General features: G+C 41.0%; 1 protein-coding gene across 1 annotated transcript in view; it reads right to left on the reverse strand.

Moving 5' to 3' along the window:
• The window catches only part of LOC148818145 (V-set and transmembrane domain-containing protein 2-like protein), a 44,647-nt gene that overhangs the window by 17,826 nt on the left and 794 nt on the right, over positions 1-26,027 (reverse strand). The gene's annotated exons all lie outside the window — the stretch shown is intronic.

Consider the following 26,027-nt stretch of genomic DNA (forward strand, 5'->3'; position numbering starts at 1 on the left):
CTTCCTTTACCATGTGCTTCTGAATCCCAGGAAAACTAAAAAGGCAGTAAAAACCATGCGACAATTAACAAAATACCTGAAGGTTAACATCAGTTACATACTTTCTGACATCAAGACGATCAAACCTGAAAAGGAGACGGAGAGCTTTGGGGACTTTGAGGAATTTTGTTTCTGACCTCCTGGGGCTGCCCTCTCTATTTCATACAAGCTGATTACAGACTCCCTGCTTCCAGAGAGCAAGTGCTCTCCCGCCACTGTCACACTCTTATGATGTCTGAGTCCCCGCTGGGTCTGGCAGATGTTCAAAGCCATGAGGAGCTAAATCTGGCCCGCGGTCCTTACGCTTGGCTGTGAGCGCTGACTGCTGCTTTACGTTTCGGAGAAGCAGGAGCCGAAGCTAATTCCTCCATCCCCCCTGGGATACGGCCCTGGTACCGGCTGCCGAACGTGATCCCCCTCCGCCCTGAAAGCCTTCATTAAGTGGGAGCTGCTAGCCAGGCAGAGACCAAAGATGACTGACAGCAGGCAGACAGGAAGGAGACAGTCCACATGGAGGGAAAGGCGCACAGATGAAAGGAGAAGAATGTCAGAGGAGAACTTGTACAATGGACAGCTCCTGCTGGGGAACAGCAAGGAAATTTACTTCCTTCTACCCTTGGAGAAGCAGGAGCTGACTGTTATCCTGAACAGGATTATTCAGGTTTACTTAACAGTTTCTATATCCTTATTTTTTACAGGTTTGTTTGCCTTTCAGTGGGATTTTAACAATCAGCATAGTTTCCAGAGCTGCATACTCTCATTTTCATCACTATTTTCTGTGGTGTCTCATGCTTTTCTTCTCAGACTCCTTCTAGTGGATTTTGAAATCTGCCTGAGACTTCCTTGGGAGGAACCAAGTCAAATCCAGATCTAAAACAGAGAGATTCCCGTCTGCTTTAATAAATAGTTTTTCATCTCAATTGGAGCTGCTTTATGATGACTGCGAGTCATTTATGGTTTTTAACTGAAAATTATTTATTGTTTCTCTACTGACAAGCATACCTCCGATTCCTCAACAGTTCTTCCATGCTATGGATGTAGAAGAACTGTTTTTTTTCCGTGGCTTTACAAAAACTTAAATAGCCTATAGCGACCACTTACATAAAATCTCAAGTAATTTTCATCTACAATAAGAAATGTGTTATGAAAATGTTCCAATCCTACTGTACCTAGAAGACTCACATGACTAGGACAAAATGCAATGATCCACAGACTTGTTTACTATACTTGTTATCATAATTTAACTACAATGCAGACAAACAGCATAAAAATCTGTATATAATAAAAAAAGACATTTGATCACTCTTACAAGATCTATGCTGACGTTATGTAAGCTCACTAATGATGTTAAAATCCTGTGGGAATTCTGAGATAAAGACTCACATTGTTCATTGTTTATAATGAACAGAACTAGCAAGCACAATATCTGACGTAATCATGTCATTTACAAGTTGTTCTGCCTTGAACTGTTTTGAATCCTTCTGTCAATGTCTAAAATAGATCAAGATCAACTACATTGTGCTCCTTCTTGTTGTTATTTGGAGAGCTGCTTGTCAGGGTGTGAGACATGGAACTCTGTTCCCTTGCAGCTGTATACTTACTGTCTAGGTGCTGTCTTCAGATAAGAAGCAGGACACAGCAATTACAGCTTTGCAAATGTCAAAACTCTGTGCTTCAGGGACAGGTTTGAGAGAACTAAACGAAATAATAAAACAGCTCAAAAAGAAAGTGCATTTGAGCAGTCCAGTGAGAATGTATGAAAAGGACAGGGGGGAGAGACACAATGAAAGGAGTATAGAAAGGACATGGGGAGAGAGGAAGAGAGCAGTAGAATAGACAAAGGGAAACCAAGAAAGAATAGGCAGGAGAGAGCAAAAAGTAAAAAGAGAAAGAGAGAAAGAGAGGGGGAGAGAGTGATAGGGAGAGCTGTCATACTGAGAGAATGTCATTTAAAAACAAAAAGTCTTGACTGCTGGCCAAAACACCAGCAGACTAGAGATGACTGTGTATTGCCAGCAGCCATATCACCCTGCAACTCACAACTGGCAACCCATTGAAGCTAAGCAGGTGTGAGCCTGGTCAGTACCTGGATGGGAGACCTCCTGGGAAAGCTAAAGTTGCTGCTGGAAGAGGTGTTAGTGAGGCCAGCAGAGGGTGCTCACCCTGCGGTCTGTGTGGGTCCTAATGCCCCAGTATAGTGACGAGAACAGGCACTGTCCTTCAGATGAGACGTAAAACCGAGGTCTGTTGTCATTAAAAATCCCAGGGTGTTTCTTGAAAAGAGTAGGGGTGTAAAAATTTCCCATTGGCCTTTACCAATCATGGCCTCCTAATAATCCCCGTCTATGAATTGCCTTCATCACTCTGCTCTCCTCCCCACTGATAGCTGATGTGGGGTGAGCGTTCTGGCGCACTATGGCTGCCGTTGCATCATCCAGGTGGATGCTGCACATTGGTGGAGAGGATCCCCATTACCTGTAAAGTGCTTTGAGTGGAGTGTCCATAAAAGTGTTATATAAGTGTAAGCAATTATTAATTATTATTATTAATTGTGGTTATGTCTGTTCAAAATAATGTTAGTGCCTCAGCATCAAAAAATATTTAGTCATTTTTTCTTAACTGTAAATTTCATATGGTTCTAAATGATTCTTTTCACGATCAGTTGGATCTTACACTTTGTACTGCATTGCCGTAAGGAAATGAATTTGACATCACATCTCTCATAGGTGAGATGAGAGCATCAGGGAATATCACAGTCCAGTAGCTCATGTGGCCACGATCAGAAGCAATACAAGCTATACGTCTCTGATGCATTTTTGCTCAAAGAGTTGTGAGGGTCTGGAACAAGTTACCCAGTTAAGTGGTTGGATCAATTAAATACTAAGTACACAATGGGTTAGATGGGCCAAAAATCTCCTTTGTAACATTCTTAAAAAAAACTGTAGGATACTGTCTGGAATTCAGTAAGGGGATTATAGATTAGAAAGATGTCTTAGATTTGCAATGACTATTTAAATACCTAATTGAAACAGTTATTTTGTTTTTTCAGCTCTTTGTTTCACAATCCTTGGAATTCTCTTACTAAATATATTATGGAACAAGTATTAGGTTTATTCCATGCTGAAAAAAAAAGATGATACACCTTATTTACTGTATCTCTTGCAGTAAATGCCCAGCCATCTACATTGAAGAAACAGGAAGGAGACTCAGAGACCGCTTCAGAGAACACGTCAGGGCTGTGAAGATTAAAGATCTCTCCAAGCCCATTGTTTCTCATTTCACCTCTGACGGCCACGACCACTCTAATCTCTCCGTCTGTGTTCTCAAAGACAGTTTTCCAAACTCATACATCAGAAAGACCACCGAAACCAAAATTATTCTGCAGTTAGGATCACACATTCTCCCTTCTCTTAACGACAGACTACTGTTCTTTTAAATTTTCTCCATTCATTGGAAGTTTCATTTCACACCTCTCTGCACCCATTCTGACTTCACACCTCTTGATTGGCCTCTCTTTCTGTCCCTTGCTCCCGCCTCTCACTCCACCTCCCTCCCAACCTTTGTTCTCCCGCTACTTTACCTTTGCCTACTGCCCTGTCTCTCTCACACCTGAAGAAGGCTCCACGGCCGAAACGTTGTGTTCTCTTTCTTCTTTTTTTCAGCATGGAATAAACCTATTACTTGTTCCTTTGCAGCCTACGCATGCTGACGCAGCTACCCACCTGAACTAAATATATTATGACACATAATCAATACATCTCGATCACAAAGAAGTAGATGGTGTATCAGACACTCAGATACTGCCCCATTTCCATTTAAATGCACGGCCTGGCCAGTATCCATCTAGACAGCAGGCTATTTAATGGAGCAGTGTGAGTGAGGTACTTAGCTTAAAGGACCAACAGCAGTCTCACTGAAGAACCTAACTTATTCCCCTGATCTAGTGTTCCAAGCCCTAACCCATTACTCCACACCGCTATCCTAAATGCTATCTTTAAATGATGAAGAAGAGGAAGTTAATGTAGTATATCACACTGCCCATTAACTGCTGGGATCAGATGGAGCAGTACTGTGTCCTGTTGATCCAGATCTCTGCTCTTTGTATCTCAGGTTCACAGTGAATTAACCAATGGGCCTTAACTCACATCCTAGAAGCCTTGACATCTCTGTGGTTTCTACAGACTGCTTGGGGAAGGTGCTGACAAGGTCAAGGTGAAAGCAATTGGCATTTCAACGAAAGCAGGAAGTTGAGAGAACCAAAATGATTCAGAATTTCTAATGGTATAAAAAGGGTACCTGCAAACACAGGGGGCCAGAATCAAACCTTGTCTTGCATAGTTTCTTTCTTACAGTTAGTTAAAGAAGTAGCTTATGAATTAACATCCAACGAACGGGATATATTTCCTATAATAATTCCAATCCAAGTTTCATCTGCTGCTTTTATCGCTCTTGTTGCGCTGAAGTCATTAACTTCAATAAACAATTAAAAAAGTCATGACTGACAAAATAGGTACTGGAAGACACAAACATTTCACAGTTTATAGTTCTCATTGTAGTCAATAATAGTAGTAGGTTCTGTTTCATTGTGTGACATTCTGTTTCCTGGTCTTTCTACAAGCAAAGAAAACACTGAATAAAACAGCTTAGAAACACTGTACATCAAAAGTGGAAGGCTCTTGGACCCAAAAGTATATCAAACAATAAAAGCACTTGTTTGGTCTGACAGCCACTAATCTTTTTAGACACGACTTTGAAATAAAAAGACATTCTCAAACAAATAGGTTCCTTTGATTTTCTGGACGGTTGGCAGTGAACCTACTACTTTAGGACCCCTGCTAACATCCAAACCTGACATCGACGTGGATTTCCTTCCAGAGCATGAGCACAGCAATCCCTAGACAGGATCTGGGCTCTCTCAGTGGCGCTGCCTCTCAGGGAAGTGGAAAACGAACTAAACATAACAGCAACATGACGGAGCTGTCAGTCTGCAACAAGTTAGCACAATGTGCCCGTGTTTGTGCATCTTGATTGCGCTTTGAAGTGTGGCATTGCTGTCTTAACCAATGTACGCAGAGATCCCAGCCACTGCTTCTCGCCTCTCTGCAGTATAAGCTGTTTTGATCCGTTTTATAATAGGCTTAAAACGATGCTCGCCGGTAGGATCAATCTGGAGCAGCAAAGCAACAGGCAAGATGGGAAGGAAACGTCCTTCAGTTTTCTGTATAACAAGAATCTTCAGTACTGTTCATGCTCTTCTATGACAATCCCATGATTGTAACTTGCTTGTTTTTCTTTCACAAAAACACCAAGAGAATTATATAGATGGTGACTGCTAGAATTTGTCACCAGACCACTGTTGCACGGAATGCTGGTCCTCAAGGGCCACAGTTTCCTTTGGGATGTCTTCCTTATTAGATCTAATTACATAATTGGACTGATTAACACCACAGCCCTGTCAGGATGAAACACATACTGAAATGGGATGGCCGGATGGACTGATAAATTGCTTAATTTTGCCACTTTAATCACTTTTACCGAGTTCCAGGAGCTGTGCATCATAAAACCAATAAAGAAGTCCATAAACGTCAACAAATCTGAAAGACATATGGGAAGGACAAAGCAAAAAGTGAGCAAGGGAGACTAATATTAAAATGGGCTCAACCTAAGGTGGACCCTTTGTCTTGTTCTCAGAATACCTTGCCATGCTGTAGGTCTGTCTGAGGCCAGGCTGTGAAACACTACTCATATACCACCATATAGGAACAGAAAAAAAGATTATGAACTCAGTCCTAACTGTGCAATTTGTAGCTGCTATAATAAAGACAGTCATAAAACAGTTCTATGGGTAACGGGCAGTTGCTATAACAAGCAGTAAAAGTACTAAATGGTTTTACCACTGGACTAGATTGCCTTCGACATTTTAAACAGCCTTGTAAAATTGGAAGTCCACGGCACCTTGTGCTATTACAGCACACAGTCTTCACAATCACCCTGCTTTGCAAGATTGCTTTTCACCCCTGCAGCTCCATGTTCTCTTCTCATTCTTCCATTGCACCTCTACTCCGTGAGCCAGAAGCAATGTCTATCCTCCCCTGACGTTTTCCCTTTTAAGCATAAAGATTTAAGTATGGTTATTATATGACTGGATTGAAGAACGATATAATATGAATTTACCACAGTACAACAGAGAGGTAAATTAAAACCTCTGATGAAAGTCTTGACAACCTGCAGCAGTGCTCAGCTTGTGCACAGCATGGGAAAACAGATTGCAACAAATTACTGTGCAGATATTCTCCAGTAAACTATTGTTTAATTGATTTCTGCGGGCTCACAACTTAAATCTGATGAAAAGTGATAAAAACAGCAAGTTTGTGAGACCTCTCAATCTTTGTATGTGGCCCCTATTTGAGTGCATTGGTCACTGCATTTAATTTTTTGTTCTCAAAAATAAATAAGGATAAATTGTGAAAAACAACAAGTTTCTGTGACAGAAGAGGTAGAACCTCCATTGCTTTGTATGCGGTTTCTTCAGGAAAATGTCTAATGAAGCAAAATCACTCTGCACAAAGTGATGTAATGGAGCACACAGATTGGCAGGACTGTGCTCCAGTGTAACCCTCAGCCTCCACTCTACTGGACCAAGTTCAGTAAGTGGGGATAGAGAACAAAGCCAAACCTTACTCAGTTATCATTGAGATCCTCAAGCTCTAGTCAAGTTCTTCTCAAATAACATACATGAACTCACCAACAGGTACACATTCTATACTGTATATAAAATTTCATTTATATAAATCCAGTTTAGAAACTGATGTCAACTGACACCTCATGGGCACCCAGGAAGGTCCCAGTGGTGGTGTTGGGTAGCAAGCAGTAGGGACACCCAGACTACCCCAAGCCCACCCTAACCCAACAGCACCTATGCGGCACACAGGTCATCGAAAAACAAGACTTGAGGGCTGAGCAAAGGGGAAGATGACTAGTCTTCAACACAGACACTGTTTTCACTCTAGGAGAGCCATGGTAGTTCGGATCCAACATAATCTAGGCATGCTGCATGCAAAAAGCAACTTTTCCCAGTTTCCATCACTTTCTAGCAGGGGTGCCCTTTTGTATTTTGTTACATTTAAACCCAACAAAAGAGGAGCAGACGCCTGTTTTATCGCAGAGACTACATGGCAAAGCCAGAAAAATTGTGTGGCTCCTACTGCATATTTTGACTTCAGCTTTCAAATTTATTATGCAATTTCTGTTACAGGAAATATTGCCCCGTTTTTTTTTTGTTAACTAGTCTGGCAGAAGCCTCTACGCGAGCTTGACTTGAAAGGTAGTGTGTAATGTACAGACACCTCCAGCACATTGCAAACCTCTGCACTGTTAAAATGAATATAAACTAGCCCTCCACGATAACACATGCAATAAAACATAACAGGCATCTGTCTGAAAGCATACAAATACAAACCATGCTCCTATATTCTGTAGCCTTGTTCATAACAAGCTGCATGGTAGTGTGACAGGCCCAGACAGGAGCAGGAACATGGAGGTGAGGCTCATAATAAGGCCCAAAACAATGCTTTGATGAAGAAAATAACACCACAATACAGAAGTCAAGAGAATTAGCTCCACACTTAAACACAGACTCCCACCGACAAAAAAAGCTCACCTGAAATGCAATATTTATTTTTCCAGCTGAAGGAATGTTGTATGAGAGGCGAATTGGCCTGATTGAGCATCCGGAGAAGCAGAGCGCAGGAACATGTCTGCACCTCCATGCCATCAGCCTGTCAGTCACCACCCCAGGAGCCTCACACTGCAACTCAGCTCTGTCTAATTAAGGTGCCTGCCACAGGTAGAAAAGATATCGTGGGATTTGGGGGAAAATGCAGAAATTCGGAATGTTGGAATCCTCTTAATTAAAGCTCTCTGCTGATTGCTCCAGTCCAATTTAAATCAGGCAGCTGCTGTGCTTCACTGCTGGAATCAAACATCGGGACGGGTCTGTCCGATAGTCACTCATAATCCACTCCTACCATGTTCATCTGCAAAACTGCACTTTCCTCTTCTTGGTAGGCAATGGACCAAAACGTTGTGCTACTGGAAATGCTAGCAACATTAAGCAATCAAAATGTTTGAATAACTCCTAATTCCAGCAGACGGACTGCAGTGCAATTATTATTCCTAAGAAACCAGCTCTGCATTCATTCTAAAAAAGCAGATGACATCTTCTATCAGGCATGGTCGAATTTTGCACCTTGGCCAGGGGACACTGTCTACTCATTTGGAGCAGCTCCTCCCTTCACATTCCCTCCCTGTGATATTGCAATCTCCCATCTGAAGAAAAAAATAAGACAGTGAAAATGCCAGCTTTTCCATTTCCCCACATTCCAAACTACAAAGACAAAAATCATATGACTGCGGCTGTTGTAAAGGTATCGAACTCTGATATCTAATCTTGCCTCCTAAGCACCAAGGGCTTAGTCTCCAAAACACAAGAGCAGGAGGCCAGAGGCGAAATGCAGGGATTGGAAGTCTGCAGAGAAACAAAAGCACCCTTAATGTCCAGATTGTGTTAGAAATCCTGGTGGGATTGGGCTCATCACAGGGAAAGAGATCTGCTAGCACTGCAAATACACAGACATTGAGTCCAGGGGATTTAATGGAATTACTCTGCTTTTTTTCTCTTCACTTTGAAGGTGATGAAACCAGCCTCCTTGTGTTTATTGCTCATTACAGAAAAAAGCAGTTCCTGGCTGTGGCACAGCTATCGCTGCTGGCGCTGCTTTGCAAGGAGGTTGGAGCCTCTTCATTAAACAGAAGTGAAATTACAAAAGATGCCTTTTATCTTTCCTCTCTCCACCCAATATGTCATAGGTCAGACACGAGGAATGATTATTTACCAGAAAGGGCCTTAGCTTGCCAGTGGTTAAAGTGAGCATCTGTAATGCACAGATAACTGCACGGCAGCCAAGCAACAAGACAATAAAGAAAAATGCGGTGAATGCAGCTGTATCTGGTCACTTCGTCTGGAACCTCTGCAGAGACTGATGCAGACACGCGCTCAAAGCTGACTTCATAGCACAGAAGTGGCAGTAATGATGAGAACACTAGACGGGCAACTTTGATCGGTATTTGAACTAAACAGCCAGTAAAATAATCTAAGCAAGGAATGGGAAACTAAAATGTTTGTGTCTGACCTACAATCACCAGACATAAGATACAATCTCTAGTCCTGGATGCCTATAGTCCTAGAATGTATGAAAGGTAACAACACTCACATAAGAATAAAACTGCTATTAAAATGAAACTTTATCCATTTGGTTCATGCAGCAAATTCCAATTAAATCAAGTAGACTCCGGGATTCTCTCTCTGAGGACAGAGTATAAGTGCAGATCTGCAGGCACCCTGCAAGTCATAGGAGTGGCTGTTCTGCAGAAGCCGAGAGTCCTGCCTGAGTAATCCCAGCCCTTCCCCTCTGACTCTCAGCCACATGGGTCACACAGTCAGCTAGTTTCATGACACAGTCGTTAACTAGCAACACTGAGCCACAGGACTCGTCTTAGTGAAACCACTTATCACTGAAATTTTACCACAGTTTGTCTCCGTTTTTTAAAATATAACATGCCATTACTGTGCTTTAATCCACAAGGGCATGGGTGAACCATCGTGTGCTGTATAGAGCAGGGGTAGGTAACTCCAGTCCTCAAGAGGTGTTCATGAGTTTCATGCATCCCAAGCATCAGCAACTGTACTTGTCAGGACATTGTGACTCCAGCAACACAAGGATGTCAAATTATGGTCTCATTTGTAATATCTGAGCCACAGGAGATTGCAAAAACTGATGAAGCACCAAAATATTTAGTATAATTTAGCTTCATGTATGTTTCCATAAAAACAATAATTCATTGCATTTATAAATATTTTATAGCTTGATACATATAAAAGAGTCAGACTACAAGTCTACACCAAAGGGGGTTCCATTCTCAGCTATAAAATGTTACTTATGTTAGCCAACTCTGTACACCTAAAGCATAATTCCCTAGATACAGTACAGTCTATGTTGTAAACAGCATTAAAAAGCACCATTTTAAAGTAAGGCCTGCAGTTCTGCGTGCATGCCCAAAAGGACTTTTTTTTTCATGCCCACTCTAAAAAAAATAAAGATTTAGAAAATCTGTACGTCATTACACCAGCGTGCACATACAAACTTGCACCCCAGGCATTTCCACAGCAAATGATTACTGATGCAGAAGAGTCTGTCAGTCTAAACGGCTGGTCTGTTCTGTCAGCCTGCCTTTCCATTCAGCCTGTGCTTCACATCGATCTGCGAGCTGTCAGATTCGGTTTAGATCTGGCAGCTCAGGCACCAGCTCGAGCTTTTGTGAACGTGACACTAAGGACAGAGGTATGATCAATCTTTTCCAGCCCATTTCTGTGAGAACCTCGTTGCTAAACCTCAGAACAGGTGTGACACATTTGGATATGTGATACTCATAGGATACCTCCCCTGATTTCCACTTAGACAACAAATACCTCATAGGTAAGGCAACCGATCTCTTGTATAAGAGAGCAGCTAAGGTATTAGCGAGCTAGCAAGTCCATCACTGCATAATACTGTAACGCAACGGGGGCTCAGGCGGGCGCCTTTGCCGCATTAGGTCGGCCCCGCACCGTCCGGGGCTCGAACCCGGGACTCCCGCGTCACTCAGCAGCGACCCAGCCCGGTGAGCCAAAGAGAGATCTCTCCACAGCCCAGTAGCTGTAGTCCTGCTATCACAGGGAAGGGCGGTGACGTCACCTGCACTGGTACACCGGCTCTTACACAGTGCCTGTCGGCCGTAAGCGTTACACTCTCCCCCGCTTAAATCGCCGTCCCCGGCGAAGGGCTATCCCATCCCGCTTCTGACACCAATGTAACGCAACGGGGGCTCAGGCGGGCGCCCTTGCCGCATTAGGTCGGCCCCACACCGTCCGGGGCTTGAACCCGGGACTCCCGCGTCACTCAGCAGCGACCCAGCCCGGTGAGCCAAAGAGAGATCTCTCCACAGCCCAGTAGCTGTAGTCCTGCTATCACAGGGAAGGGCGGTGACGTCACCTGCACTGGTACACCGGCTCTTACACAGTGCCTGTCGGCCGTAAGCGTTACACTCTCCCCCGCTTAAATCGCCGTCCCCGGCGAAGGGCTATCCCATCCCGCTTCTGACACCAATGTAACACAACGGGGGCTCAGGCAGGCGCCCTTGCTGCATCAGGTCGGCCCCGCACCGTCCAGGGCTTGAACCCGGGATTCCCGCATCACTCAGCAGCAACCCAGCCCGGTGAGCCAAAGAGAGATCTCCCTACAGCCCAGTAGCTGTAGTCCAGCTATCACAGGGAAGGGCGGTGACGTCACCTGCTCTGGTACGCCGGCTCTTACACAGTGCCTGTCGGCCGTAAGCGTTACAATACCAAAAGCTCATATGTAACCAAATGTATACTCATGAGCCGATTCAAAACAGGTTCTCCACACCAAAACCTCAGAGCTTGCACTTAATGCAGAGAGAGACCTCCGAGACAGCAAATCAATGGAAAGAACAAGAATCAAAGATGTGGAGTCCACTCCTTCAAGATGGAAAGCATTAGCTACTGTATGGAGCCAGCGCATTCACTAGCAGTTAACTCCTCAATAACATTTGAGCTGCAGCCTGCATGCCAGAAATCAAATCAAGTGCATGAGCTGTTCAGCACTCTGTACCACCCAGAAACCATCAAGAAGCACGACTGAGATGCTGCATCCAAGTGTTTAAATCAATTAAGGAGTAAAAGAGAAAGCTGTGAGGCAGAAAATAAAACATTCCTGGTGCCGAAACTGTGTATTGGTTTTGAAATGGATATTTTACATGTCCAAATGGAAAGAAAGAACAGTGTTTCTAAATAAAACGACCACTGGTTAATAGTTTTAACCCTGCAATTGAAGAAGAGTTACTGAAGAAATTTCCAAAAGTCAGATCATAAGGAAGTTTTATTGACCAAAGTTCCAGTCACATTACAAAGCCTAGAAGGATAGTGAAAATGGACTCAATTTTGAATGAAGCAGATCTGTGAGGACAGTAACAGAGGTGCTCTGTTTGCAAAGTGCAATCTTAATCTTTATTGAGTAATATGTTAACTATTTCATGAGACATTGTTATAAGAATACTTTTAGTCTGCAATAGTGAATTAGAGTATATGATTTTTACATTGTGTTTGCATTGATCAATAACTTAGTGCTAGTAGAAGCTGTAATAGGAGATTAAGTACTTACAAAAAGCAAATTTAATATTTCAGTCAAAACATGCATTTGATTGGCTGTATTAGCACATAGACTGAATATATTAATATAGAATATAGTTGTAATATAGAGAGAACCTCCAGCTCACTCCAGGCCGTGAAAGTCAAGCCAAAGGAGAAGCTTTTGACATAACACTGCCTTTGATATGAGTCTGCCCTGACATATCTTTTCAAATAACTTTAACACTATCAGATATTGTGGTTGCTAAGTTACACAGCGAATCAAAATACATATCAACTGTGCATAGAAACATAGGACAAGGGAATTTAAAGCATGTTTGGACAAATAAAATTGTACTTAACTTTGGAAAAAAATTGAACTGCACAAATAATTTTCCTATTATTATTAGCACAAAAAACAGTTATAACTGCTAAAGTATTACTATTATTGATAGCTGTACTTATGCAAACTGATATGGAACCAAGAACCATGATTGGGTTTTTTTTAATGAATGTGTTTTGCATGAGAATAATAGGTTGTCCAGTGCCTTCCAGCAAATCCTATACCTCTTTTAATCTCACCGAATAGCAGATAGAAGTAATAGCTGAAAACTAAATGTCCTGAGGAAGTCTCAGCCTGACCATCAGTTAGTATAGAGAGACAGAGAAATAGGCCAGTCTGTTTTCTTGCAAAGTGAGAAATCAAACTAAAAGTCTTAACCATTAAGAAGGAAATAGGCAGTCATATTTACTGCTTACACTACGGAAAAGAGACTTAGAATATTAGACCTTCCAAGTATGTGGAGTAAAGGCAATACATGTCCTTTAGAGAAATGGAATCAGTTTTTAGCAGTTTAGTGACACTTTCTATGTTTTTTTTCCTCCTGGGTGCTCCAAGAGTTGTAAGTAATTAGAACAAACAAACTCAGTATCATCATCCTCTAGCCTGATGTCATCAGTTCTCAGGTGCTACATAAGGCCGAGCTACATCACAACTAGACATGCAAGGAAAAGCCGATTTCCACTGTAATTGTAATGATGGACCAGTAAGTGGCGCGCCATTTCAGAGGTGGATGAATTATGCCCCCTCCTAACTATGAAGATCCTACAGTTTTGTTATACTTTAATTGTGCTTTGGGAGCATTAATCCATAAAAGCACTTTATACATTTTTAGCAAACAAAAAAGGATGTTATAAATGGAGTTCTGACAGTATGAAAAGTGAACATAACTGCATCACCCTTTTATTGGTACCCAATTATCTACTTATTTGCAGATGGGGGCATTGGCATTTAATAGAAGAATAAACTTAGATGCAATATTATAATAACAAGAAATTTGATTTTAGCAATTAAAATGTATAATCAATTAGTAAACACTGGTACCTGGGTGGCTCAGTGGTCAGCATTGTTGCCTCACAGGGCTGGGGCCCTGGGTTCAGTTCCTGGAGTACTATCTGCTTGCAATTTATAAGTACAAAGGCATACTGATTTATTAGCCTCTGGGAACATGGGCTGTGGTGTGAGCATGTGCATGTCTGTGTCCGAGTGTGCCCTGTGATGGACTGGCATCCTGTCCAGGGTGTATCCTGCACCAGCTGCCCTATGACCCTGTATTGGATAAAGCAGTTAGAAAATGGATGGTACAGTACATGTAATCTTTTTTTCAGATGATCAGTACATATACCTATATATACTGTACATATTAATCTATATCTCATACATTTAAAATCAAGAGGCATGGAGTTGACCATCAGAAAACTGAAGCAACACTAGTGATTCCATTATTTTTTCGGTAGTCTTGCAAACGCTATTTTGTCTACAAGTATATCAAAAAGCACAACTAAGATTTGCCATTTGAACACAGAAAAATCCTTTTCTTAAAGTAGCAAATGAATATGCACAGTATAAAGATAGTAATGTAAAGGCTGGGCAGTTTCTGTCTCAGCAGACACATCTCTTCAGTAGTTTATGGCATAGGGTAAGTGCCAACCAGAGAGAACACCTGCTCAATAAACAGGCTGGCCACTGAAATGGGATGTACAGTGTGGGCTATCCACACTGTGTGACATAAGTTCATTCTTTTTATAGGCATCACACTAGTCTGACAGACTCAAACAGAAAGCAACCCATGAAACCTTTCCCAGTGTACAATGCAGCCCACTGCTGAGGTGGCAGTTTCAGATAAAGTACCTCATTATCAGTGATTAATATGTTAAATCTGTAGGTTGAAAAGGCAGTGCTTCTCATTTTGCTCTCTACAAGTTCTTAATTGGTTTCTCCTTGTCTGAGAAGTACTATGCAATTATATAAACATCATACACTGGGAGATCCAAATGTCTCCTAGACTAGTGAAGTGGATCATTATATCTTCGACTGCACATGTCCGGCAGAGACCTGCAGACCCTGGCCAGTGTGAAGCAGTATCAGGGGCAGCAACAGTTCCCGAGCAGAGGAGTGTCTCTGTGTGTCTGCAGAGCACGCCCCTCCTCACCAAGCGCACTGCACCCGCTGGGTAATTGAGAGAATCACCAGGGAGTGAAACTAGTAAAGCAATCAAGAAAATGTCTGTAAACACAAAATTAAACACACTGCCCCAGGTCAAACATGAAAGTCCTAAGACTAAATTAATCCATGTCTGAAGTACAGTGCAAGTCACAAATTATATACTAAGTACTGAAAGTATGTTCACTTATACAGTAACGACAACAAATTCACTAAACTACAGTCAGGAAAATGACAATCCTTTTTCCAGCAGGTGCACAGATATTTTATTGAACAGACATGACACAGATTAATGCATTAAGCTCATAAACATTTCTCATCAAAAGGGCTGATCAACAGGGTTTCTACTGTGAAAGTCACAGGTTGGTTGTAGGTATGTGGCCACTGTTGGAAGCAATACAAGCTGTGCATCTGTGACGCATGCTTTGCGCCAGGTTGTAGATGCTGTCCTCTAGGATTCTTTCCTTTTTATCTCTTTCCATTTATCTTATCCCTTTAGAACCTGTTCACAGGTCATAGATGCCACGCATGATGTCTGCTTATCCGACAAATGTTTCATTAAGCTCAAGTTTGGTGAGCAGGGCATCTATGGCATAACTGTTACATTCTCATCTCCCTCTGCATCTTGATGAGGTGTCATGACTAATGGCCTCCCTGATCGTGGCCTATCGTTGATGGATTGTGTTTGAATGTAACATCCTATTGGGATAAAAATGGGTTGCTGGACGAGCAGTGTGCAGTCTTATTCTAGCCTCTAAAACACTGTTGTTTTCTTGGAAGTGTGGTACGTATTGGTTGCTTATTCTTCTTGATTTTTACCAGACTCACATTCAACAGATTAAATCATTCATCACCTGTGAGCAGTCAACACTTTCCCTGATGAGCTGATTTAGTGCTTATGCAACAGTTAAGATCACGCGAACGCTACACAGTCAGTCACAAACAATCAAGGTAATAGCAAAACATGTATAAATTCATGCACACACAGAGTGATCTGATACTCAGTATAGAATCTGAGGAATAGATGCTCAGTATAGAATCTGAGGAATAGATGCTCAGTATAGAATCATCAAAGGATGTGCATTAAACACTTTTCTCCCCTGTAATGTAATTAAGCAGGAATATTTTGAAGGTGGCGTACGTACCTTTAACAAACTGATTAACCCTTTAACACAACTAAGGCACTGGTGCTGCTCCTCATCTGTAGCTCTGATCTAAATGTTATGCTGCTAATTTCTTTGTTAGCTTTGCATCTTTTAAAAGCTGACTGGTAAAAGTGCCTCACATACAGTAGCTGCCTCAGCTGCCTTCTCTGTGTGATGGATGTAGTGCAATGTACACTCACATTGTCTATCCTGTCCATTACATTTTCTTTTCAGCCTTTTTCCTATGGCTTTTGAGCTTCTATTGTCTTTGCGGTTTGGATGCTTCTCTAAGCTGTAGAGTTACTACAATGGTAGTTCATGGGTATTTCAGGTCACTGTTTTCAAGTGACATTAAACTAAATCACTAAACTAATACTAAACAACAAAAACACAATAATAGTAACAAAGAGATATTAAGGCTGTATACATGTATTATATTATAGCCACTATACAGTAACTTTATCACTGTTCAGTTTCTTACAGCTCAGCTTTTCCAGTCAGACCTATATGATACAGGAGTTACTGTCAGGGTGTCTCAGTGGGCAACAGGATGTCTGTGATGGCCACCCATGGAGTCCATCATTAGACCCCAGACAACAACCAGGTCTCCCCATGAGGACACCAAACCTCTCCATGTCACTATGTGATTAAAACATCACCGCTAAGACAAGGTCTGGTTCAGGAAATCCATCAGGTGAAGATTCTCCCTCCCCCTGGGCTCTTCATCACAGGCCAGACTTCCATGCCTTGGTCCTTCTCTGTGTTCAATTTGAATTTAGGTAAAAAGTCTGTCATCTTATAATTGTAGAAATCTTTATTTTATTTTTTGAGGTATCCATTCAGGAAGAGAAATCTTTTTTTGTCATATTTTGGTGGATTATTCATTAAAGAGAAATTGAGTTTCTCTGGTTTAGCATCGATTTAGAGACAACTGTGTCCTGAATGAGTTTTTTATTTTTAAAAACTAGCTTTTTTAAATGTACATTTTCATAAAATTCGATGAGCTATGATGGTAAATCATAGTGTTGCCTAAGCAATAACAATTAGCAAAACATCTACAAATGTTAAGGACACAATATTATTATTTGATGGACTTACGCCCTGTTCCTGAGGCTGTGACAGGACTAGACTACAGCTTCATTTTAATTTCCTCCTCCTCACCCAGTAGTAGTGCTATTTATTTCTGATTTTGGCAGATGCGGAAATTCTTGAATTTGATCTGTTATTTTAGGAAAGATTTTTTTTCCTAATCCTTGCTTATTTCTTGCACAGTAATAGAAAGTGCATCCGTCTATGCTTCTCCCTGCTGGCAGTAGGAGCACAGTCTGTCCTCTGAGAATCCAGGACTGTCTGTGTTGCAGTTTTTATGGCGAGACTGTGGTCACTGAGTCTGTCCTTTCTGGGCAGCCAGGTGTGTCTGTGTTGCACAGTTTCTATGGCCAGGCTGTAGTCACTGAACCTAACTTTGTCAGGGACTGCTTCTCCTTGTTGACTCTTTACTTAATTTCTGTCTCATTAGGATAAAGCTATCTGTGAGTCACCGCTTGGTTTTTGTGAAAGGTTAGGCCCAGACATTCACACTCTATGTAAATAACATAAAACTAATAGCTTGTGTGTTTGGTGTTTAGTTAATTAGTTTTGTAAATAGATTTTTGTCTATTAGTACAGACCATTTAGTTGCTGCCTGCTTATTTACTCTGAAACCATGCTGTGCCAAGGAGCGAAAAACTCATGTGACAACATTTCCTGACTAGAGGGGTATGTTATTAATTACCTTTTATAAACCTGTTTGCTAGGTAAGCTTGTCTCAGGATTGACTTTTAACTGTAATTTTAGCCTAATATATTTACACCCTCTCATATGTGTATTAGAAAATCGATAATGATACTGTCATTTAACAGGTACTCCTATCCAAACTGAGGGAAACTAGTCTCTAACAGCAGTACCTTGGTATGACATCTCACAGAAAGACAGAGAACAAAGATTCAGTAAGATTCAGTAATTCACACAGCAAATGAGTGGCATCAACTAGGGTACTAAAGTTACAACAAAAAGATCAAGTACAACCTCTGGAAAAGAATGATAAAATCTAGCAAAGCACTGCATTGAAAAGGTGTATTTCATAACGTCTTGACATGAGGTCACAAGACAAGGTGAAATACAAATACAAGTGTGGTGATGCTCTATGATTTGGACCTCCAGAGATCTCCCATGGCGCAGGGGGAGAGAGAAAAGCACAGACCACAGTTAGATGATTCGTTTGGTGTGCAGATGCATACAGGGCAGGAGAACGGATTTCAGAAACCTGGTGGTGAGGTTTTTAAGACTGTCAAAGATCTCACTGGAAGCCTTCTAGGTCCACAGGACATAAGAAATTGAGAAAGCCAACAAACAAGGCCAGCCCTTCTAGCTGCACAATGCCAGCAGGTTGCTGCCTATTTTTGACACTGGTTGCAGCAACCTGGAGTCTATCCCAAGAATTCGGTGCCAGAAAGGATCACCACCTGAATAAGATACTAATCCACTACAGGGCATAGAGACAAAAACACCAGGGCAATTTCTTGATGGCGGTTCGCCTAAACAAGATATCTTTGGAAGATAGACGAAAACGTAACCACCCAAAGAAAACCCACAGGGACATGGGGAGAGGGTTTAAACTCCATGAAGAAGGTGCTCACATAGAGGCAGCAGGTGCCATGCCACCCCACCACTACAAACATATAATTAACCGATTGCATTCATATAGTTCGTTTCATCCCAAAGTATCCCAAAGCACTTTACATACAAAGTTAGACACACTTAATCCACCACTGAAGTGCAGCCTGTGAATGGGTGATACACAGACCGAAGCCACTCTGTGCCAGCCCAGCACACCACAGCACATCAAGGGCTGGAGTGAGAAATGACTTCAGCAGTGGAATTAATTGGCAAACTTTAGGTAGACCAGATTGTACAAGCCCTGAGTAGAAGTCAGCCAGTACATTGGGGTTAAAATCATTACTCCTACAAAAAGTGTCATGGAATCTGTAATAACCAAGCAAACAGGACCTTGTTTCACAGTTTGTCTGAAGGGCAGCACCACTTACAGCAACAACCTGATTTTCTAGAGGTGTCACATCCCATTATGTACCAGGCCCAGAGTTCTAAGATCTGATGAGGTAGTAATACTGCTGTCCTACAAGCTATCCTCTATATCCAGTAATATCCAGTTACACTTTTATCTCACAAGTGCTTGTTAAACATTCTGCTGAAGTACTAGAGGATAAGAATTTACTGCGGTATTAATAGCTCTAGAGAGGAAATGGAATTTTCAGTTGATTATTATTTTCCTTTGCCTCAGTGTTCAATGAGATTTTCTGTATGAAACGTCTGTTTTCAAATGTTAATATAAAATCCTGTAGTTTCTGGCACCTCTAGTTTGTCCATAATAGAAACTGACCACAGTGCATAAACATGATATGTATATCATTATTTTCAGGAGCTATAAAAAAAAGTCTGGTTTATAAACTGCACTGGCTCTGCAGATGTTTATTCAAGAAAATATCAAGCCTTAAATCTGTCAACAATATGCCCCCAGAAAACAGGCTGCTGACACAAAACATGCTGTAGAGTGCTCTTAGAGTGTTTGCAGCAGAAATGTATCATCTAATTCAAGCTATGTTCAAGCAAGCCAGAGAAAATGTATTTTAACAAATGTTTTAGTATGATCAAACCGTTGTTGTGATCCAATCATAACACTCCCATCTGACACCCTATGGTATAAAACCTTGCATGGTATTTTAGACTCTTTTACCACACTTGTAACATGCAGTAGCATTGCTCTATTATACCTGTACAATGTTTTCACCTTGCTTTCCAATATTTCTTTGTGTTCTTACACTAGAGTACCTCAGCAAAAGTTAATAAAGGACAAAGGCACCCCACAGCACACTTCTGCTGTGTATTTCTGGCACTAGACTAGGGCTATATTCATGCTTCGAAAACTGCAACCAGAAAGAATGACCATGGAGAGGTCACAGTCTTCACTTACCCAGAAAGAAAGGCTGAATGTCATCATGGCTCATGGTGATAAACTGTCATGCCCCATTCCTTCTCACAATGGTGTTAGTGCCTCTGAGAGTTTAACTACAACATCCTCTGCATCCAGCAATCTCAGCGGGCTTTGACAACAAAGGACAGGTAAACTGTGGTCAAGCTTTGAGGACATTTTTTATTTTGATTATAAAACACTGGCCTTCAATCGCACCTTCCCTCTGTGAAGAGATTTTTTAGGTGGTGCACACCTTGAAAAACTGACAAATAAAAGCTAAACTGATCAATCTTCCTCTTTTTTATCCTGAAATAATTACTGACCTTACCAGATAAGTAAGAACATTAAAAGGTGATAAAAGAGAGGAGGACATTCAGCCCATCTTACATGTTTAGCTTGGCAGCTTAATGATCCAAGAATCACATCAAGTTATTTGTTAAAGGATTCAAATGTTTTAGATTAAGCTACTGTTTGGGCTAAAGAGTTTGTTCCCCCATGACACCCTGGGTAAAGATATGTTTCCTATTTTCTGTGCTTAATCTAGAGAACCCGCTTGTCTATAGGGCTTTGTTGATCCTGAAGATGTTCTCCGGGTTTACTGTGGCTTTCTACTGTACATCATGTCCATGTGCAACTTTCCTTGTTCCTTCACTACAACTAAATCAATTTTCTTATTCCGTCTGAAGTCAACTGTTCCTTCGGACTAGTTCTCACAATGTTCTGATCTATGTCTCATTGCTGCCATCTTGCTCTGTGTGCCCTGTCCCTTCACTGCTCATTCAGCCCAGGCCCATGTCCCCCAAGAGACACTGCCTGGATGTAATTCACTCACAAGGTACTGATTCAGAACAACTCACTCAGGGCACCTGGATTTTTCCTTTATTTTTTGTTTTTCTTGCACCTACTACATCTTGACTTACAGACTAAGGCAGGTATAAATTAGAATTATTCCATTTTTCATTTTCCTAGCAGGTGTAAGAAGAAAGGTTTTCCCAAATTGAGGATGACCAAATCCACGGTCAAAAGCTACCCATATTAAACTACCCAAACCCAGTCAGTGGCCTTCTTGAGTGCCCTGCCCAAATACACCAATGGAACATGGAGTGGTTTGAAGACCTTGATTTGAATCAAACCTCTTCAGCAGCTACACAGATATTCAGCAATGTTTTTTTTTAAGGCAAGGATACTGAAATGTATGCGGTCTTAGTGAAGGCTTGTTTACAGACTGAAATCAAACTTATGTGTTACCATGACTACAACAGCTAAATCGTCAGGAGTAGTGCTGGGAAGCCCACATCTCTCCAGTACTCTGGACTCTTATTTAAGATCATATTAAAACTGAGAAGTGGGGGAAAAAAAGTTTTTGCAGTTTTGGGTTTGTGCAGATATTTGCAATTATATTGGGACATTATAAACTGGAATAATAGACCCAGGGAACCTCAGCTACTTCATTCAGAGAACCTGATGGCAGACCCAGGAGAGCAGGACAGTAGCCCAGGACTTTGAAGATCTATTATGATTAATGTACCTCAAACAAATTGCCTGAAGGGGAGCAACCATTAGGCCTGGGACAACCGGAGATTTATTTTCACCCACTGGGAGTTTTTCTTTTCCTCTCCCCTGTGCCCACTGTCAGCTGTTACTATATTGTTAACTGCTATACTACTGTAATTCTTAAAAGTACTCTATGGAAAACTGTTGTGAAGGTCACTATAGCAAATAAGAGCTTGACTGATTACTGTATATGAAGTATAATAAAAAATAGAAATACTACATAACTTTAAGGTAAGCCACTGTTTTTAAAAGTAATTATGGCTGGATTAAACTGCTCTTGAAGTGTTGCAGATTTTCAGAGTGACTTTTAACAGAAACCACTTTGAATATGTACTGTATGGACGGGGGAATGACTTGATTGTGGGTGGTTCAGACAACTAATCCTCATTCCCACTCTTCTCTGTTGTCTCTGGAGACCTTCAATTAAATCCAGCTCAAGTCACAAGCAAAATGAAATCAGAGCAAAACATTCGACTCTCTAGAATAGCCATATAATTCATCTGCAATTAAAAGCAGGTGCAAGAACCCTACTCTGAGGCTTTTAGCCTGACACTGAATGCAGATCTGTTGCTTCAGTTAACAGCACACACTTTGTTATATAAAAGTGAATATAAACTGTTCATATTGGTAAACTGGTATGAAGGAAAATAAAGGGAACTGCTGAATAGAAGGATTTATTTAATATTCACCAGCACTTCATTATGGTTCTTATAATATGAGGTGATACGGCTATTTAAGCAGAAAGAAGGGAATTGCACCATAATGCAAAGTGTTTTTTTTTGTAAAAGCTGCATTTTCTGGAGACATTAAAGAAGTACTATTTTGGGGAGTGCAGGGAATGGACAGAACCTTCTATGATTACCAAACACCCATGTCTCTCCTGTTGTTCTCATTTCTAAAGACACCAGTAACCTCAATCCTCTTTTTTTAAAAAAAGCCATATGTAAAATTCGAAACATAGGAAGACATGGACACCCTCATACAGTTTGTTTTTTAGACTTGATCCTTTCGAAGGTTTGCCAGTCTTGCTCTTAGCAATATCCAGACAAACCTAATTAAAAGATTATCATTATCTGTGGTGGCTGGCTTTTACAGTAGATTTAGGATGTTGAGAATTACTTTGTGCCTCATAGTATCAAATGCATCAAACATGAATAAGCACTATCAGCTATAAGAGACAAAAGAGAAAACAGAACTCCCGTGAATAGGGTTTAGACAAGCTCATTAGCATGGTCTGCACAACATTGTCAGAAGTAAGATGCCCAGGTTGTGCTTTTTTACACCAAACGATTCTGTACCATCTGGAGTCTTGTTGGTGATGGCAGGCAGGTGTCACCAGGTAGGTGGGCTACAGCCTGCTGCCCACAGCCAGTCTTACACTCTCAGTTACAGCACAGTGTGAAAGTATCAATACTCCCTTGACTCAAACTGACGACCGTGTGACTCTTCACAGCACTGATACATTTATACCAGAGGTAAGGCTGGTGTTTAGAGATGGCATTCTGAAAGGCAGGTTAGATAATCCTGAAGGTTTTTCTCCACCATCACAAAGGGTTTTGAAATAGATCTTATCCTGATAACTACTACTGTTTCTCTTTCAGTGCTGACACTACGAGATACATACCCAGAAAAGGGTATTAACCTTTTTGTCACTGAGACTAAGTACAGAAACTACTGTGGGTTTGGCTACGTTTATTCTACTTCTAATTCACTGGGAAAAACATTAAAGAAAAAAAAATAAAACAGAGTTGCACATTTTAAATAATACAATATTTACAACTTAACTATGCCTTTCAGCAAAACTGCATATTCGTATAGCAGTGCTGTTACAGTATATATTAACGACAAATCTTAGAAAAACAATTAAATTGATGTTATTAAAACATCAAACCTATCGTAAGTGACACTAGACATAATCAGTATCTATAGCTCTGGTTTCCAAGCCCTGGAAGAGCTACACCAACAGAGTGACAGTTTAGAAAGAAGCAATAACCAGTTCAATCTTGATTTGTTCATACTCATTAATTCATAGTGATGGAAAAACAACTCAGGCAACATGACAAACAAACAAAAAATCAAAACAATATGCACAACATTTAAACAATAATGGAAATCCTTTTTTCATTTTGATATGAGGCATTAATGGCTAATCCATTCACCTCCACATCACTTATTGTGTAACATAGATGAAAACAAAAGAACATATTCCTTTGCTTCTTTTACAATCACTGCATTAAATGCTCACAGCTGGACTGAAAGATTAATTGATTTTTTCGTTTCTGAGTTACTGGCTCATTTTTCCCCTTTGCTTTCTGCCATCTGCGATTAGCACACAGGGGCATTTCAGAAGTGCTGCACTGCCTGCTCTCACTTGTCTGCAAGGAGATGCCAACTTGCTCTGTGCATTATTCCCTAGCAGAGGTGAAACCAAGATACTCTGCTTCCTACACTCATAACCCCAGCTTACAACTAGCAGAGCGTGGATCGTTTTGACAGGTATGAAATGGTTGGCGAGCTGTGGTGATTAACTCTTTACTTAACAGCAGGAGTAGTTTTGGACACATTTTTGTCTCAGTAAAAATGCCCATCAGAGGCATTTACAGTTTTCTCCATGACTTTGCAAGGGAAAAATTGGCAGTATCACATTAACCCTTTGTGCAAGAATGACATTATAGAAAAAGTACAGAACTTGCCATTTTAGAGTACAAAACTCTTTCAAAGCTAAATATATTTTAGCTAAATATAGTTTTTGTGTAATCTTCTCTATTCTCATGCAGGTTTTGACTTCACACCTTTCTTCACCCCTCTCCACTTTGCACTTCTTGAGTGGCCTCTCTGCCCCTCCTGCCTCCTCCCCCTCTCCCAGCTTTTGTTCTTCTGTGCTATTTAATCTTTGCTGCCTGTTCTGTCTTTCTCACAACTGAAGAAGGCTCCACCTCCGAAACGTTGTGTTCTCTCTCCTCTTTTCAGCATGGAATAAACCTATTGTTCCTTTACAGACGACGCATGTCGACGCAGCTACCCAACTGAATATAATTTAGGTGCTTCACAACATATACAGTCCTACTCTCCAAAATATGTAGAGCACAACTCTTAGAAAAAAATGTTTGAGTTATTGGGTTATAAATTACAGGAGGTGGTAAGTCTTCGTATGACATTCCAGTGCATGAAGGCGCTAAAAAGCCGGACTTCCCTCAAGTGTTCCCGTGCGTAAATAGTACATTCACTTTCTATGTATTTGCATAAACCCAACTGTCTTCGAATCTGACCTTTTCGTTTAAGGAGAAGACCTTGAACCTGACTTCTATACAGTTAATTGAGTCGAACCTAACCCCCACTACTCCCACAAGACAACGAAGCTCGACAGTGCAGTTTACGCTCTGCAGCGGTAAATGAGCTAAGTCATTCAATAAACAATGCACATTTCCTGCAGGTGTTGACCTCTGGCAGTCTCGTTAAACACAAAATTCAGTAGCGCTGCAGTCGTTTTCTACTACAGTATTCATTTACCTTAGTAAAGTACACATCGTTACATAGAAAACGTAGCTCGGTGCTTGTAGAGTCTGGACGTTCTTGCTGCTGGGTCTGGGACTGGATTCTCCAAAAACGTCTTTTCATGTTACTTGTTAATCATGTTAATTGTTTCACTTTCCAGGTTCAGTTGCCCCAGGGCAATTATTGTACTTTGATTTACCCGCCGGTCCTTCATCAATCCCAGATAGTTTAGAGTCTCATATTCAAACTGCAGTTCAAACTCGGACATAAAAAACAATCCCACAAACAGTATGTGAAAAGAGGGAACAGCTGCATCATGCGGCGTTCAAATAAAATAGATTTTTAAAGGGGAATGGGGACACAGCATGGTTAATTGCCTACGGAGGTATCTGAACCTTCGTCTCCAATCTCTGCGTTTAAATGTATCCACGCGTCAGAGCAAGATCCCAGTTCATATTGATAAAAATGTAGCGCTTTAAGGTTACCGCACAATATGTGTCCTGGTCTCCTGAAAACACTCATCTTGGATTTTCTGAGAATCCACTCTTCAGTCTGGGTTTACTGACACTTCACCCCAGGGGAAAACAAATATATCATTCCTTTTTTATTAGTGCATTCCTCAATTTAAAGCAACGGAATTCGCTAAATCCGCCACTTTAACAAATTAAATTAAATACGAATGGAAACACTCAAATGTATCTTGAATACAACAACATTATGCTCTAATTACAATGCCTCCGCCACACACTTTTCACGCAGTAATCATAAATCGACAACTCATGAAATTAGCTGAAGATTTTTAGAGAAAACAGAAAAACATAACTTAAAGACCGTCTCAATCTGCGAAAAAGTCGGATGAGAAAGAAAAAAAATACATTTTTGTCTCATCATAAATGACAGCCCCGCCAATATCTGCAATGATATTTGATTTTATTACACAGAATTTTGTTACCATTGGCATGAAACTAGGTATTATACTCTCAACAACTGCTTTTATAAGATGCATGATTGTAGTAT

The sequence above is a fragment of the Atractosteus spatula genome, chromosome 19, assembly GCF_055471065.1.
Source record: "Atractosteus spatula isolate fAtrSpa1 chromosome 19, fAtrSpa1.hap1, whole genome shotgun sequence".
Classification (NCBI taxonomy): domain Eukaryota; kingdom Metazoa; phylum Chordata; class Actinopteri; order Semionotiformes; family Lepisosteidae; genus Atractosteus; species Atractosteus spatula.